General features: G+C 31.1%; 1 pseudogene; it reads right to left on the bottom strand.

The window, feature by feature from the left end:
* Positions 1-18,649, bottom strand: part of LOC113377770 — a 188,701-nt pseudogene extending 170,052 nt beyond the window's left edge.
* Positions 18,650-18,796: the final 147 nt, after the last annotated feature.

Here is an 18,796-nt window from a genome sequence, read left to right as displayed (position 1 = left end):
TAGGGCTTAAATTTACTGACTATTAAACTTTGTGTAGAGTCAGTCATTACAATCGTCGAAAAATATAAATTATTTTTTTTGTATATCTTCATGTTTCAGAGGTTTCTAAACATGTTGGAAAACTTAAAAAAAATGGATGTGAGTGTGCATGTGTGGGATACAATATTTCGTCGACGTTTTCGGGCACACGAAACAACTGATTTGAATTAATAAAGAATCAATCAATTACTATTGATAGGGAGATGTGCTGATTAGTTTTTGGAAAAGGCAGGTCCAGCCGTTACGGAAATATGAAGCAAAGAGTGCAGAAAATAGAAATCGAGTTTTTGAGAGAACGGAGTATCGGATTTGAATGATCTAAAAAACATTGAATTTGTAATGATTGCGAGAAGGGGTGATTAGTTTTTGTCAAAGGCAGGCCCAGCCATTTTAAAGATACGGAACTAAATGTGTAAAAAATGGCAGTTTTTGAGTGAACTAAGCGTCCGATTTGAATGATTTAAAGAACTTTCTGCTTGTTTTAACAAAATAATTGTTTTTGGAATTTTTAATATTTGTCTGTCAGTAGCATCCTTTTGCCTGTCAGTAGAGTCCTTTTGCCTGTTAGTAAAGTCCTTTTTATTTTATTGCCAGTAACCAGTTTGCTCGTTAGTAGAGTTCTTTTTATTTTATTGTCAATAGAGTTCTTATGTCTGTCAGTAGAGTCAGCAGTCCTTTAATTTTATTGTCAGTAGAGTCAGTAGTCCTTTAATATTATTATCTATAGAGTTCTTTTGTCTGTAAGTTGAGTTTTCCCAAAAAAATTAACTTTGCATTTCAGTTTATTTAATATTCTTATAATTATAAGACAATGTCCTTCATTTTAAATGCGATTGTTTAAGTTTCGTTAATTCACTTTTCTGTGAACATATATAAACGACGTCGTCCAATTTATAAGCTCTCATATTTTGTCTATAAAATATGAATAATGAAAGTTACAGTATTTATAATAATATATTTGAAAACATTTACCATTCCTCGAACATTTTATTACGGTACGGGAAATTCCAGCAATTTGCCTTAAGGCACTATGCCATACCCCACTAGATCTATTGTGGTCTGATTCGATTCAGAATGACTTGGAACGTTGAGAAATCCAAAAAACCAGCAAATCGTATTTTTTGGCATAAACCTTGCAGTCTCCTTCGAAAAGTTAATAAATAATTTAGTACGTAAATAAATACCATAATAATTCGTATTTTCGCATTAGTTCCAATTCCCCAAATTTTCCCTTTCTTTCCCTTTCCTTCCCCGTCGACCTATTTGATCACAAGATTATCAAACGTACTCGGGTCAGCGACTCTTAATCAATTATTCCGCAACACTAGATAGCAGCACACGCGGACAGAATACTTTTCCATAGAAACATAATAAGAGGCGACGCATCGCACGTCTCGATGGGCGAACGGACTAATAGATAGATCTATGGACAGACAGGACGATGACGATGTCCTGTCTATTCGAAACAAAGACGTTGTTATCTGTGGCGGAAGATAAAGGAGAATTGAAAGGAGATCAAAATTCAGACAATAATTAACAAAAAAGTGTGAATTTTTCGTGTACAATTTGGTCAAAAGTCCTGACCCGATTTTGATAATTTAGATACTATTGGAAAGATTTTAGTTAGGATTCGTGCTTTAGTTTTTGGTAAAGATCGTCCGGAAACTTTTCTTAGGGCAAGTTATAATAATTTTCAGAAAATCAAACTAGTGGTGTATGGCACCGTGCCTTAAGGCAAATTGCTGGAATTTCCCGTGCCGCAATAAAATATTCGAGAAATTTTGAACGTTTTCAAATATATTGTTACAAATACTGTCACTTTCATTATTTTTGCTATCTTGTTATATCTAAGCAAATCAAATGCAAATCATAAATCAATTTATCTCCAGAACATTAACAATCGTCATTTCATTTCGAATTCAATTTCAAAAAAATAGTTGCCTAATTTGCACAAAATTGAAAAAGTGCTCCCGTATAGTCACAGTCTAAACGCATTCGCAAATAATTTTGTGCGACATTTTCACTTATATTGTGCTTGGCTTGGCGGCATTCTCACATTTTTCAATAGTTTTGACAAAATCGAAAAAGTGCTGCACTAGAAACAGTCTAAACGCACTCGGGTAAACATTTGTACCAGAGTGGCGCTCAGACTGTGCTTAGCCCGAGACCTTTTTTTGAATTTTTAATCCAAAATTACAAAAATATTCTATAGAAAATAAAAAAAATGTAATAATTTTTCATCCTCAAAAGCAATTGTTTTGTCAACACAAGCAGAAAGTTTTTAAATCATTCAAATCGGGCGCTTAGTTCACTCAAAAACTGCCATTTTTCGCACATTTAGCTCTGTATCTTCAAAATGCTGGGACCTGCCTTTGCCAAAAACTAATAACCACTTCTCCCAATCATTACTAATTGAATGTTTTTTAGATTATTCAAATCGAATGCTCCGTTATCTCCTAAACGGCTGTACCTGCTCTTGCCGAAAACTAATCAGCACATCTCCCAATCAAAAGGTCTCGAGTGTTTTTTGAAACATTCAAATCGGTAGATCCGTGCGCCCGAAAATGTGGACGAAAAAATGCGGAAATACAAAACACAAACACACACACGCACAAACACACGCACACACATCTATTTTGTCTGAGGTATGCGAAAATGTTCAGAAACCTTCAAAACGTCGAAAAATGATAAAAATTTTATTTTCGATTTTCGGCCATTACTATAACAACCCTATCTACCAAAAAGAGAAGTTTGTTTTCGTCAGAAAATCTGATTTGATGATTCTTGTTTGTGACTCCTGCCACTGTGGTTTTAAAACCGTACACCGGTTTATTATTAATGGATTTACCTTTTTTATCTATATTTATTTCTATATTCTCTATTTATTTTATATGAATTAGGCTATAAAAATCGCCACATTTTTCATATAACGCCTAATGAATATATAGAAAAAGAAATAAACGAATGTCCAATAATCAAAGTACTCAATCATCCTACAGTATATATATATATATACATATATATATATATATATATATATATATATATATATACATACACATTTATGTATATATGTATATATATAATAAAATGTGTGTACATAAAACGTCGAGACCTATATATTGCAGGTGCTATGCCCTTTTTTTGATACGCTTTTTCCACTATGAAGGGAAAATCCCAATAGACTTGGCTAATAGTCCACTTTACCCTGTCCAGAATGATATATTTGAAGGATGTACACATCCATATGGCACCATGTATGTATATATATATATATATATATATATATATATTATATATATATATTGAATTGAATAAAACAGCCAATGTGTCGAATGTAGAAATGTTTATTTTAAATTTTTTTATACGTTTCGAGACTAGATGTGTCTCATCATTCAGCAGACCAAGAAAAATCACATGTTACTATCACTATTATAGAAAAACAATTTAAAAAAAGAACCGAAAAAAGTAAATTTAATAAAAAATTATACAACACATATTTTTTGTTTCTAAGCAAGGATAGTACAGCAAATCGGTGAAAAAACCCAATACATCAACAAGAGAATGAATCAGCAAATTTATAATTCAAACAATGCAAGACAATTTAAAACAATGTTTTCCGAGCACATTATAAATTTCAAAAAAGCTGTGCTATCCTTGGCAAAAATTCTTCAGGTCACACCGTTTGTGCTACAATCTTGTAATTTTAGTATGTTATACTTGAATGTGTCTAGTATATCAACAAATGCTAAAATTGATGGTTTTTATAACAAAATTTTGAGTTATATTAACTAAAATTGATGATGTTTAAAATAAAATTTTATGTTGTATTAAATTTAAACAAATAGTGCGTGGACGTAGAGGGTACGTCTTTATCAATTTTAATATTTATTTATTTATTTTCATCAATTTTAATATTAGCAAAAATTCCTCAGGTCACACCTTTTGTGATACAACCATGTAATTTAAGTATGTTATACTCAGATGTGTCTAGTATAATGGCAAATACTAAAATTGATAGTTTTTGCACCAAAATTATGAGGTATATTGAATTTTAACGAGTAATACCTGGATTTAGTGAATACGTCCTTGTATTCGCAAAAATCCTTAGAAATTCTCCAGGTCACACAGTTTGTGCTACAATCTTGTAATTTGAGTATGTTATACTTAAATGTATCTAGTATAATGACAAATACTAAAATTGATGGTTCTTGTAATAAAATTTTTAATTAAAATAAATTTTATCGAGCAATGCATGGATGTAATAAATATGTCCTTATATTGGCAAAAATCCTCAAAAATTCTTTAGGTTACGCCGTTTGTGCTATAACCTTGTAATTTTAGTATGTTATACTTGAATGTATCTAGTATAATTACAAATTTTAAAATTGATAGTTTTTATAATAAACTTTCAAGTAAAATTAATTTTTTTCTAGCAATGCGCGGATGTAGTGAATACATCCTTATATTGGTAAAAATTCTCAAAAATTCCGGAGTTCACATCGTTTGTGCTACATTCTTGTAATTCAAGTATGTTATACTTAAATGTGTCTAGTATAACGACAAATACTAAAATTGATGGTTTTTGTAACAAAATTTTGATATACATTGAATTTTGTCGAGTAATACGTGGATATAGTGAATACGTTCTTGTATTGTCAACAATCTTCAAAAATTATTTAGGTCACACCGTTTGTGTTACAATCTTGTAATTTTAATATGTTATACCTAAATAAGTCTAGTATAACAACAAATACACAAATTGATGGTTGTCATAACAAATTTCATGATTTGTTTTATTTACTATGACTATGATAAAAAAAAATATCCGACAGGACAAAACGCTTATAAAATTCAGAGTCATGTTCCAAAAATTTTCAGGACTTCTACTCGCATAATTTCCATCTAATTCATTAAGTACTCGTATAATGCTAACTGTAAGAGAGAACACTTTACAATTCTCAATTTCATTTAATACAATTCTCTTCTAACGATGGCTATGGAAATGCAGGAAAACTTTTTCCTCTTATCTCTAATGCAATAAGATAACTTTTAGTCAAGATTCTATTAGAACATAAATACAGAGAAAATTGTCACAGGGAAAAGGGAAAATCGGATGATATCAGATGAGATGAAGTTTGTGTTGAAGATGAAGTTTTCTTCGGCAATTTGTATAATTAGATCGGACGACGTTTTTATTTAAATTCGAAAGGAAAGATGTCGAAAGTTATGAAAGTTAACGAATCGAAAAGTTTAGGAGTATTATCATATTTGATTCGTTAATCATATTTTTTTGACACGTGATGATTTGAAATCGAACGATTGTGAGTAAAGCACTTTGGCCACCAATGGTAGAGTCGAGAAAATTCAATATAACTCAAAATTTTGTTTTAAAAACCATCAATTTCACTATTTGCTGCTATACCAGACATCTTTAGGTATAACATACTTGAATTACAACATTGTAGCACAAACGGTGTGACCTCAAGAATTTTTGACCAATTTTGCCAATACAAGGACGTATTCACTTCACGTCCAGCTATTACTCGCTAAAATTTAATATAACTCAAAATTTTGTTACAAAAACCATCAATTTTAGTATTTGCCATTATACTATACACATTTAGGTATAACATACTTAAATTACAAGATTGTAGCACAAACGGTGTGATCTCAAGAATTTTTAAAATTTTTTGCCAATACAAGGACGTATTCACTACGTTCACGCATTTACTCGTTAAAATTCAATGTAACTCAAAATTTTGGTACAAAAACCACAAATTGTAGTATTTGCTATTATATTAAACACATTTAGGTATAACATATTGAAATAACAAGATTGTAGCCCAAACGGTCTGACCTCAGGAATTTTTGAGCAATTTTGCTAATACAAGGACGTATTCACTACGTCCACGCATTACTCGCTAAAATTCAATTTAACTCAAAATTTTGTTATAAAAACCATCAGTTTTAGTATTTGCAATTATACTTACCAGATTTAGGTATAACATTTTACAATTACAAAATTGTAGCGCAAACAATGTGATATTCTCAGGAATTTTTGCTAATCCAGGCATTAATCAATAAAATTCAAAATAACTCAAAATTTTGGTACAAAAACCTCATATTTTATAATTTTTTGGTATACTAGACACATTCAAGTATAACATACTTAAATTACAATATTGTAGTACAAACGGTGCGACCTGAGGAGCTTTTGAAATGTATCAACAATATAAAACTATGCATATTGTATGACTATATAATTTGTGATATTTTCAGAGAGCTCCTCAGGACCTACCATTTGTGCTACAATCGTGTAACTTGGATATGGCATACCTCAAAGTGCGTACTATACTGACAAATACCAAAATCGATGTTTTTAGTAACATTTTTAAAATACTGATTTTTTAATAAATTCAGCTCTACTTGTATAAGAACTTTATTTAATTTGAGGTCGGAAAGGTCAAAAAAGCACTAAAACTATTTTTATAAGAATTTATCACCAATGATTATTACCAATATCAATCTATTACATAAAAGTACAATTTTTTAACACCTTCTTTTTCATTTGAATAATAAATGGCGTCAACTTTTTCTCCATGCGTTGATATGCGCAAATGTTTTGATTGTATTTGTATGTAAAAAACATTATAAAAACATCAATTTTGCAAGGTTTATGGTAATAATTAATATGTTTTTAATTAACGAAGCTCGTCCGATTTGCATTTTATATTGATTACGATTTAATAATTGACCTGATTCCGACTGAAAAAACAAGAGCAAAAAATTAAACGATGCAAATCCAGAGCAATGGATATGCAAGAATATGTATTTAATTTATTATATTACATAGTTTCAAATAATTACTTTAGCGACTTCATAAGCATAAATATAAGTATATTATATGAGACATAAGAAAAGTTTCAAGAAGAAACAATGAGAAAAACTTTCCCAGATAAACTTTTTCCGTTGAAATAAAATGATGTTCAGAAGGAACTCTATTATAAATCTTAATATCTGTCAAGATACGTCTCGCCGGAGAAAGAATTCAATATCGAAGAAATATATATATATATATATATATATATATATATATGATATCTGATAATTTCTTAAACTTTTTATACAAGCACAGCCAATTTTAATCCTAACTCTAATTCTAATTTGAATATGTTATACTTAAATGCGCCTTCTGCAACGACAAAAAATAATATTGATTGTTTTTGTACAATGGCTACAATCTTAATATTTTAGTATGTTATACTTAAATGTGTCTAGTATGCTAACAAATTATAAAATTGATGACTTTTGTAACAAATTTTTGAGTTACATTGAATTTTATCGAGTAATGTGTACGTTGAGAATATGTGTTTATCAATTTAAATATTAGAAAAAAGTGCCTGAGGTCACACCGTTTGTGCTACAATCTTATAATTTAAATATGTTATACTTAAATGTGTCTAATTTAATGACAAATTACAAAATTGATGGTTTTTATACCAAAATTTTGAGTTATATTAAATTTCATCGAGTAATGCGTGCACGTAGTAAATACGTCCTTGTATTGGCAAAAATTCTCAAAAATTCCTGAGGTCACACCGTTTGTGTTACAATGTTGTAATTAAAGTATGTTATACTTAAATGTGTCTAGTTTAATGATAAATCATAAAATTGATGGTTTTTCTAACAAATTTTTGAGTTACATTGAATGTTATCGATTAATGTGTGGACATACTGAATACGTGGCAAAAATTTACAAAAGTTCCTCTGGTCACACCGTTTGTGCTACAACCTTATAATTTGAATACGTTATACTTAAATGTATCTAGAATACTGACAAATTATAAAATTGATGGTTTTTATAATAAATTTTTGAGTTACATTGAATTTTATCGAGTAATACGTGAATGTAGTGAATACGTCCTTATATTGGCAAAAAATCACAAAAATTCCTGAGGTCACACCGTTTGTGCTACATTTTTGTAATTGAAGTATGTTATACTCAAATATGTCTAGATTAATGACAAATTATAAAATTGATGGTTTTTATAACAAATTTTTGAGTTACATTGAATTTTATCGAGTAATGCGTGGACGTAGTGAATACGTCCTTATATCGAATTAAAAAAAAAAAAAAATAATCGTCGCGCAAAATTGATGAACGCTAGTCTTCATCGAAATACATGGAATGGCTTTTATTCATTTATGAGAAAACGTCGATTTACGGCAAAACATCTGTTCACACACCCACACACACATACTTTTCCCAAATTTGGTCTAATTCTATTCAGAAAGGCTTGAAACGTCGAGAAAACGTCGATAAAATTGACGATTCAGATTTTTTTATGAAAACGTGAACTTCTCCTTCAAGAAGTTAAAGAAAATAATTGCATGCAAAATAAATAATAAAATTTTTGTTTTCTAAAATAACGTACGTTAATATTTTATTGATGAGTAAAAGCTGTGGATTTGTAACAATGTGTAAAAAAATTAGGCTTAAACTTAGGTTTTGATGCAATTTTATTCTTCTTTGCTAATTTTAACTGTAATTTTGAATACCTTACTCTAATTAAAAACCTAACTTTAATTTTAATTTTTTTTGTATGTATATAATGTATTAATAAGTAATATATTTGAACTTCCCCAAGAAAAAAAATATGTTTTTAACAGAAATTCCGATTTGCTAAGTATATATATAATTTTTCAAATTAGTATATATATATATATATATATATATATATATATATATATATTGTATGATTCTGAATTTGATGTTGACATATGTATTAACAAAGTCTAATAATCGGGCATAACATCAATAAAAAACATGAATTTCTTTCAAAAATTAATTTTAAATCCATACGTTTCGGCTATAATCCTAGCCTTCATTCAGTGGAAACTAAAAATAAAATTAAAAACTAAAACAATTGAATTGGAGTGAAAAGAAAAAAACAAAATAGTAAATAGTACTTACAATTAATTGATCTTAGTGTTAAATTGGAAAATTTTAATGGTATGGTATCAGGATATGGTAATGCACTACACTATGTATTATAAACATTAACTTGAAATTACACAATATTTTCAAAAAATACGATTAACACACTATCCATTTGTGATTTTTTAAAATTAGTATTTTGTGAAAATATTGTGTAATTTCAAGTTAATGTTTATAATACACATAGTGTAGTGCATTACCATATCCTGATACCATGGATTATTAAAATTTTCCAATTTAACACTAAGATCAACTAATTTTTCCACTGAATGAAGGCTAGGATTATAGCCGAAACGTATGGATTTAAAATGAATTTTTGAAAGAAATTCATGTTTTTTATCGATGTTATGCCCGATTATTAGACTTTGTTAATACATATATATATATATATATATATATATATATATATATATATATTAAAAATTCACATATATAATAAATTTAATATTCGTCGAATGAATGCGTGCACGAGTGCGTCTATAACTCTCTCTACTCTATATATCGCTCATAACAGTGGTGTCCTTTCCTCGAAAGGATCAAACGATTGGAATTCCTCTCGAAATTCGTCCTACGTCCTCCGTCCGTTCGTCAACCGTACGGGAAGAGAGAGGTGCGTCGGGCGACACCGAACGGAACGGCAAGCTCTACGCCGGGTTGCCCCAACGTTGCCATAGTTACGGGCCGCGGGCCACGAGCCACGAGACAAGAGACACGAGCCACGAGCTGCGAACAAACGGCGAACGGCGAACGGAAAACAGAACGACCCAGGCGTAGCGAACGAACGTAGCACTGTAGTAGCCTAGCACTCGTAGTCGGCTACGAGTACCTACGAGTACGACTGACTGAGCCACTGAGCCAAGTTGCGTGTGAAAGGACAGAGTAGACAGAAGGTTTATATTATTACCTAGGCGTAAGTGGTATTTAACCTTAAAGCAATATGCATGAACTCTATTAATTAACTAGTTGGTATCGGTATTTAGCCTTGAGGCAAGTTACATAAACTTCCCGATATGTGTAATCGACTTAATCAATGAAAAATAATTTAATTTATGAGTGATTAGAAGTATTCCGAGTGGATTTATCACACATAATTGAAAACGAACGAACACTTTGACACGGGGTATTTTCTAAAATCAACAATTTATAACTGAATCAGTTTCCGCAGGAGTTTAATGGTTTAGTATGATGATTAAGACCAAGAACTCCATCGTTATACCAAGTAAATCCTCTAATGTTAATATTACCAAATGTCAAAGAAACTACTCATTTTCTCAAACTTTGATAAATTTTTAAAATTATACTACTTGTCGTAAGACCGTAATATTTCAGTAAGTTCTATAAGACCATGATATATATCACAAAAAAAAGTTCCGTAAATATCGGCCTAAATTTTTTTTTCAACAGTTAATTACAAGAAAACGGCTCGGTAGATTTTCACCTAAAACTAATCACTATCATTCCCAACTAATATCTTTCGAACAGTTTTTGATTTTTTAAAATCGATTCGGTAATTTGAGCTTAAATGTGGACGAAAAGTTTACCACGTTTTTTCAAATTACAAAGAAACGGTTTATCAGATCGTCTCACATAAGTGACAAACGATAGTCCTCATTGAGATACATCAAATGGCTTTTAAATTTTTGAAATCGGTTCAGGCGTTTTTGAGAAAACGTCGATCAAAGGTCTAATTTTGACAAATGCTAAAAAACGATACTAATTTATGCAAACTTTGATGATTTTTTAAAGCTAAACGAGTTGTCGTAGAACCGTGATATTTTAGTATGATTTAAAAGACTGTGGTATCTACCGTCAAAAAAATAATAAAAATCATCGAAATTTTTTTTAAAACTTTATTACACGATTCCGAACCAATATCTTTCGAAAGGGTTTTGAATTTTCAAAATCGATTAAAAACTGCGGGCTAAAACGTGGACGAAAAATTTTTCATTTTTCTGCAATTTACAACAAAGAAACGGCTCGGCCGATGGTCATACAAACTCAGAAACGCTAGTCCACATCGAGATACATCGAATGGCTTTTAAATTTTTGAAATCGGCCCAGCCCTTTTCGAGAAAACGTCGATTTACGGCAAAAAATCTGTTCACATACACGCACACACACATACTTCTTCCAAATGTCGCTCTCATTAGATTCATAATGGCTTGAAACGTCAAGAAAACATAAAATTAGCGAATCGGATTTTTTGATGAAAACAAACTTCTCCTTCGGGAAGTTAATAATTAAGCAAAAACTGAAATGTATTAACTTTCCGAGGGTAAGGTAGGTATGTAGAAGATAAGTAGGTAGACATAAAGAGTAATTATTTAATCAAGTGTATTACTTTTATATTATAAATTTTATCAATCATATATTTCATCAAATTTTCTATCATTTCGCGCGTCCGTACTACATAGGCGGCGTTTTTGAATTATCGATCGGCATTCCGCCGCCGTCGTTCGGGGTTGGGGGTTGGTTTGGGCCGCAAAAGGGCGTAGAAGGGCGCACACAAAACAGCCGAAAGAGGGGTACCGGTGGAGTCATAGACTCGTGAATGTATGTATGCACTTTGGCAGCTTTGGCTGCCACGATTGTTTTGGTTATTAATCTGGGAAAGTTTCCTCGAACTGCTGAATGAACGAGGTACGGAGGTATTAGGAGAAATAGAATTACTATGCCGTTTGTACAGATATTTGTGAATGTAGGTGATTGTAACTAGAGGAATTGGTCTAAAATATATATATATATAAATGTATTTGTAGAGTCCTTCCATAAATATTTATTTGTTCAATTTCACGATTGTGCTTGCAACAGTTTTATTAATGTTTTGATATAATTTGGTTTCGCTAATTAGGCGGGTTTAGTTTAGTTAAAAATCAATGCTCTGCAATTCAATCATAATTTTATCAGACATCGATAATTTTTATAACATTTTTAACTTCCCGTAGAAGTAATGGGCCGAAAATCGAAAATAAATTTTTTTGCATTTCTCGACGTTCTGAGGGTTTTTGAACATTTTGGCATACCTCAGAAAAAATGGATGTGTGTGTGTGTGTGTGTTTTGTATGTCCGCATTTTTTAGTCCACGTTTTCGGGTGTCGTCAAAGAACAAATGTTTATAAATTTATTTAACTGATACTAGATAGTAGAGAAGTTTAAGTTTAGAAGAATGTTGTACTAATCAGGATTTAGATCTGAAGTCAAACTAAATAGGTTGACAATGTTTTTTTTTATAAAACATAAGATAATGCAAATATAACCTAGTGGTGTATGGCATCGTGCCTTAGGGCAAATTGCTGAAACTTCCCGTACCGTAACGAAATGTTCGAGGAATATTGAATGTTTTCAAATAGAATTTTAATAATCGGCAACATTGTCTAAAATTTATAAGAATTATATAAACTGATTTTCAAAGTTGAAATTATTTGTTTAAAGTATATTTGAACAGAATTAAAATTAAGATCTAAATTATTTTCGATGTACAAAAAAAATTTCTTGACTTTTTTGTCAGGAGATGTGCCTTTGCTAAAAACTAATCACCTCTTCTCCCAATCATTACTAATTGAATGTTTTTTAGATCATTCAAATCGGATGCTCCGTTCTCTCAAAAACTCGATTTGTATTGTCTGCACTCTTTGCTCCGTATCTCCGTAATGGCTGGACCTGCCTTTGCCAAAAACTAATCAGCACATCTCCCTATCAATATTTTTTGAACCATTCAAATCGTTTGATCCGTGCGCCCATACATACACACACACATTCATTTTTTCTGAAGTATGCCTTAAAAATGTTCAGAAACCTTCAAAACGTCGAGAAATGCAAAAATTTCCATTTTCGATTTTCGGCCCATTACCCTACGGGAAGTTAATAAAAATAACTCAAGATTTAATTTTTGACAAAAGGAGTAGTAAAAGATATAGAGAATATGAATTTTATTGATTTTTTGTGTAACATGAAAAATTGAATTGACAAAGTGCAAAAATTGTTTTCCATAAATATCGCGGAGTAAAAATTCGAGTAATAAATAAATGTGTAGGAAATAATTTGATAGACTTGGACGAAGATTGAAATAAAAGGTAGAAATAATCTACCGACTATAAAATCTATCGTCGTAATAAGTGTCATCAAAATCGTCAACAAAAATTCAACGTTCAATCAAAAACGTGGACAAAAAATGTTTGCACTTTTCTGCTAACTATAAAGAACGTATACAAAAGATTAAACACATGCATGCATACTTGTGAGACCTCTGATCATAACCTAGATCTCCGTACACTAAGTATCAACTAATTTCTCAAAATCCTTTCACCATTCTGCTCGTAGAACATCTCCCTAGCCATAAATATCCATTCGGGTAACTAAAAAAAACCTTTTCAATCCAAACCAACATTGATTTACTCGTTAATAAAAACAGAAATAGCCACACACAATTTAAAATTCCTACCACACATTATTCCATCCAACATCCAACCTCAAGTCCACTCTCCTGAATCTCTTTAGTATTCAATCGAAGTCGTCCGTCGTGCAGTTGTGTCTCAATCGAATCGAATCGTATCGTATCGAATGGAATCGAATCATTTCGAGGAGACACGTCTTATTGGTTCACAAAACAACGTTTTCGCTTTTCAATGGACGAAATTTTGAAATTCGTGCCGCCGCGTCCGTCCGACTTCTTCGGCATTCACAAGTAGTAGCCGGTCAAGGAGATGTTCGGGAATGGTGACAAGGAGGGATCGTGATTGAAATCGCTAATGGTAAATGAATTTATGCTAGACGTACGATGAATGAAAACAAATTTTAATTTCGTAAAGGAGATGTTTATGTTTTTGCCAGAAAAACGACTTGATAATTAACCCTCCGAAGTTTATGTTTTCATAAAAAAATCCGATTCGCTAATTTTACGTTTGCTCGACGTTTCAAGCCATTCTGAATTGAATAAGATCTACATTGGGAAAAAGTTTGTATGTGTGTATGTGTGTGTGAACAGATTTTTTGCAGTAAATCGACGTTTTCTCAAAAACGGATGGACCGATTTCAAAAATTTCTAAGATATTCGATGTATCTCGATGACGACTAGTGTTTATAAATTTTGCGCGACGATCAGCCAAGCCGTTTCTTTGTAAATAAAAAAGTGAAAAAAATTCGTCCACGTGTTAGCCCGCAATTCCGAATCGATTTTGAAAATTCAAAAACCGTTCGAAAGATTTTGATTGAGAATTGTACTGATTAGTTATTGGTAGAGATCGGCAAAGCGGTTTTCTTGAAATAAAGTGTTAAATTTTTTTTTTGACAATTTTTAACTTCTCGTAGAGTAAGTTGTAGTAATCGCAAAAAAATCGAAAATGGAAATTTTGATATATCTTTACATTTCAAAGGTTTTTAAATATTTTGGCATACCTTAGAAAAAGTGAATGTATGTGTGTGCGGATACAAATTTTCGTCGACGATTTTGGGTCAACCGATCAATGGATTTTAATAATTCATAAAGCATTCGATTCGTATTGATAAGAATACATGCTGATTAGGTTTTGGCAAAGACAGTTCTAGCCGTTTCGAAGATACAGGGCAAAAAAGCCAAAAATTGTAATTCAGTTTTCAATGGTCTTGCACGGATCATCCTATTAGATTATTTAAAAACCGTTTACTATGCAAAAATTGCTTTTTCAAAAATTTTCGTAATTTTGAAAATTTTCAAAAAAAAATTGAATTAAATATCAAAATTAATTAAAATATCAAAAAAAAAAATTAAAGTTTTAAAACATCCAAATTTTGGCAATTTTTCATCATTTTCAAAAAAAATCGAAATCTAAATCTAAAGTTCTAAAAATATGAAAATTTTAAAAAAATCGATATCTTACAAAAAACTGAGAATATTTCGAAATTTTCAAAAAAAATTGAATATTTTCAAAAATTTCCAAATTCTCAAAAAATTAAAAAAAATAGATTTTTTCCAAAGGTTCCAAAAAATTTCGAAATTTAAAATAAAAAAATCAAAATTTTGACAAAATTTCAAAATCATCAAAAAAATCAAGCTTTAAAAAAATTGAACAAAGTCCTTATAAACTACACAGTTTATAAGAAATACTCTCGTCGCCCAATAAAAGAAGCACTTATAAATTTACAGTATGTATTTATAATAAATAATCTATTTGAAATTATTTAAAACAATTATTGATTATTTTCATTCCTAGTTCCAGCAATTTGCCTTAAGGCACGATGCTATACACCACTAGTTAATTTTTTTCTCATAACAGTAACAATTCTATTGACTGCATCGACTTTGTGTTGTACTACAAACTCCACAGTAATAGAGATTCTTGTACAAAAACCGTCTGGAAAAGTTTCCAGAGCTTTTATTAAGTTAGTTTTATGATAATAAAAAAGCTCATAGACTCACAAAAGCTTGCAACTCAACTTTTTGCGGGCTCAGTTTCTATTGGAGTTGAAGTTTGAGGTGATTTTGGTGAAGGGGATTTAATTTAGTCACAACAATCAAATATCTTAATTTATATAAAAAAAAAAATTATTCTTTAGTTGACCTTTATTTTTCCTTGTATCCATTTTCCTAAAGGAAATAGAGTGGGTGGATTCGTCGAGGTACCTTTATATTCTACATCGTGATTTTCTCATCTCGAGAGAGTAAAATGAAACGCTTTTCACAATTTTCACATGGTGATAAATTGTCTGCTAGAATATTTGACATATTGTGTTTCTCGGGATGTGTGTATGTAAAAATATTCATAAGGTAGAAGATTCATATTGCAGATAGAAGACGAGGATAAAAATCAGAGTTAGCAATGGTTTTGAAAATGATATACCATAGTTTAAAAATTTTGCTTGATTTTTATGAATTTTAAATGTACAACTAATTTTTATTTGTGGTTATAAGTTCAAATTTGGTGCAAGGATGTATGTGTGCGTGTGTGTGCGTGTGTGTATGTGTGTTCGGATACAAATTTGCATCGACGATTCCGGGATCACGGATTAAGCGATTTGAATAATTCAAAAAACATTCGATTTGTATTGATAAGCAGACGTGTTGATTAGTTTTTGGCAAAGGTATGTCTAGCCGTTCCGAAGATACGGGGCAAAAAGTGCCAAAAACGGTAACTCAGTTTTTAAGAGAACGGAGCGTCCGAGTTTAATAATTCAAAAAAGATTTTACTTGTATTGACAAGATGAAGAACTGATTAAATTTTTGGAAAGGCAGGTCCAGCGGTTATAGACTCTCAATAAAAATAAGTTTAAAAAATGTCATTTAGCGGTCAAAAATGTTCATTGGACATATGTACATCAAATTATCGGCTATTTTATAGAGATTTTAATAATGTGTACATAGTTTGTGTAAATTGGCTTCTTGGCTTCCGTACCAAGATTTTTAATTACAGTACGGAAAGTTTCAGAAATTTGCCTTAAGGCACGATGCCTTGCGATGACCACTAGTTTACTTGTACACCTATGTTTCTGTTTACCTGTCAACCTGTCTACTTTTCTAACTGTTGGTCTATCTGTCTGCCTGTCTACCTGTCTAAGTGTCTACTCTAACTGAATACCTGTTCAACCTGTCAATTTTTTAAAGAAATAAGCATACGATTAGTGTGATTCAAATAACTTTCTGCTTGTTTCGACAAAACAGTTTGTCCCAGCGCGGCCTATTACACTATAACCTGAAACTTGCTTAGTTTTAGGTTAAAAGCACTTTTGGCTTGGCGGTGAAAAATAAGACACTCGTCAAAGAGCAAATGTTTATTACTTCATTTAGTTGATACTAAACAGTAGAAAAGTTTTAGTTTAGAATTTTGTACTAATCAGGTTTTGATTTGACGTCAAATTGAACAGGTGGAAATTATTTTTTTATAAAACTTAAGATAATTAAAATTGAAATGAAAATAACTCAGGATTTGTTGACAAGGTGCAGAAGAAGATTTAGAGAATATAAATTTTATTGATTTTTCGTGTAAATCGAAAAAAATAAGTAAAAGTGACAAAGCTCAAAATTTGTATTGCATAAATAGAGTGGAGTAAAATTTCAAGTGATAAATAAATAAGTAGGAAATATTTTGATACGTTATGTCTTACGTAAGATGTTTAAAATGTTTTACAGGCGTCGTACAAATTTACAAAAAAGTTTCAACAAATAATTACAAATAAATGAGAAGATCTTTACCAAAAAACTAATCGGCACGATTTCCAACCAATATCATTCGAACGGTTTTTGAATTTTTGAAATCGATTCAGAATTGCGGGATGAAACGGGGACAAAAAATGTTGCACTTTTTTGCTAATTATAAAGAAACGACTCGCTTAATATTTGCACAAAACCGGTACAGCAAGTCCTTATCGATTCAAATCGAATGTTTTTAATTTTTGAAATCAGCCCAGCCCTTTTCGAGAAAACGTCGATAAAAGATCAAAAATCGGCTCGCGAAAACCTCTTTTTCAATCGATTCAGAATAACTTGAATCTTCGAGAAAACATAAAATTTGTAAGTCGAATTTTCTGACAAAAATATAAAAAAAATTGCTATCATTTATCGTACGTCTATAATAAATTCATTTACGATTATTTATAAAAGCAGAATAGACGATCACCCGACCAAGTTTAAAAGAAATATACCTGGAGATCTAATATAGTTTAATTAACTATAATACTATCATTCTATTTTATTTTGTTGTTTTTTAACTTCCCGTCGGATAGTTATACTATTCGCAAAAAAATCGAAAATGAAAATGTTTATATATCTTTACGTTTCAAAACCTTCTGAACATTTTGGCATACCTTAGAAAAAATGGATGTATGTGTGGATACAAATTTTCGTCGACGATTTCGGGAACACCGATCAACCGATTTGAATAATTTAAATAACATTTGATTCGTATTGATAAGGAGACGTGCTGATTAGTTTTTGGCAAAGGCAGGTCTAGCCAAACATACACACACACGCATACATCCATTTTTTCTGAGATATGCCAAAATATTCAGAAACCCTGAAACGTAAAGATATATAAAAATTTTAATTTTCGATTTATTTGCGATTACTATAACTTACCCTACGGGAAGTTAAAAACTGTGACTATTACCTAGTAGAATTTTTTTACAACCTACCGTATTATCTAGTTGTCCTCCATTTCCAGCCAATTCCTGATAATAGCTCTCGGCACTTCCTCGTCTGCTCCCTAAACACATTGCCCTTCGCAAAAGTCCCGCCAAAAGCGAGCAAAGGCCGCAACGCTGCATCCCTTATCAATTTTAATACACCAACCACTTTTTAGGGAAAAAACACACAGTAGTACACTACACCACTAACACCAAAAACACTTTAGGGAAAAGTCAGAGAAGTAGACCGAGTGGGTTGGAAATCTAGAAATCAAGTCTTGGTCACATTTTGGAGAAATTTATTATCATCAATCTCGGTGAACTTTTGGATTGTATTAATTTTCTACCAAGTGTGATTGTAATTCTCGTATGGCACTGGACAGAAAAAACTAGTCTACATTAATGGAAAGTCATCCTTGGCACGTTTTGAAGTATCTATATCCATTGTTTGGATCTATTATTTATGGCACAGTTTTGTTGGTAAAGAATGAGCAGTCTTCAAATTGATCTCCAAAGTTTGGCATTATTTTTACTGATGGTCAATATTGAAACCTGGAAGCAAACTGAAGTACCAAGACATCTACATTTTTCCAACGCCTTCATATCCAAATCCAAATTTTCACCTAATTGTTTTACCAAGGCATTTTTTTTTGCAAATTATTA

This window comes from Ctenocephalides felis, unplaced genomic scaffold, assembly GCF_003426905.1.
Source record: "Ctenocephalides felis isolate EL2017-DRISC unplaced genomic scaffold, ASM342690v1 CF-g0.4_SCAFFOLD_00845, whole genome shotgun sequence".
NCBI lineage: Eukaryota > Metazoa > Arthropoda > Insecta > Siphonaptera > Pulicidae > Ctenocephalides > Ctenocephalides felis.
The sequence above is the reverse complement of the archived record's forward strand: the minus strand, read 5'-3'. Positions and strand labels throughout refer to the sequence as shown.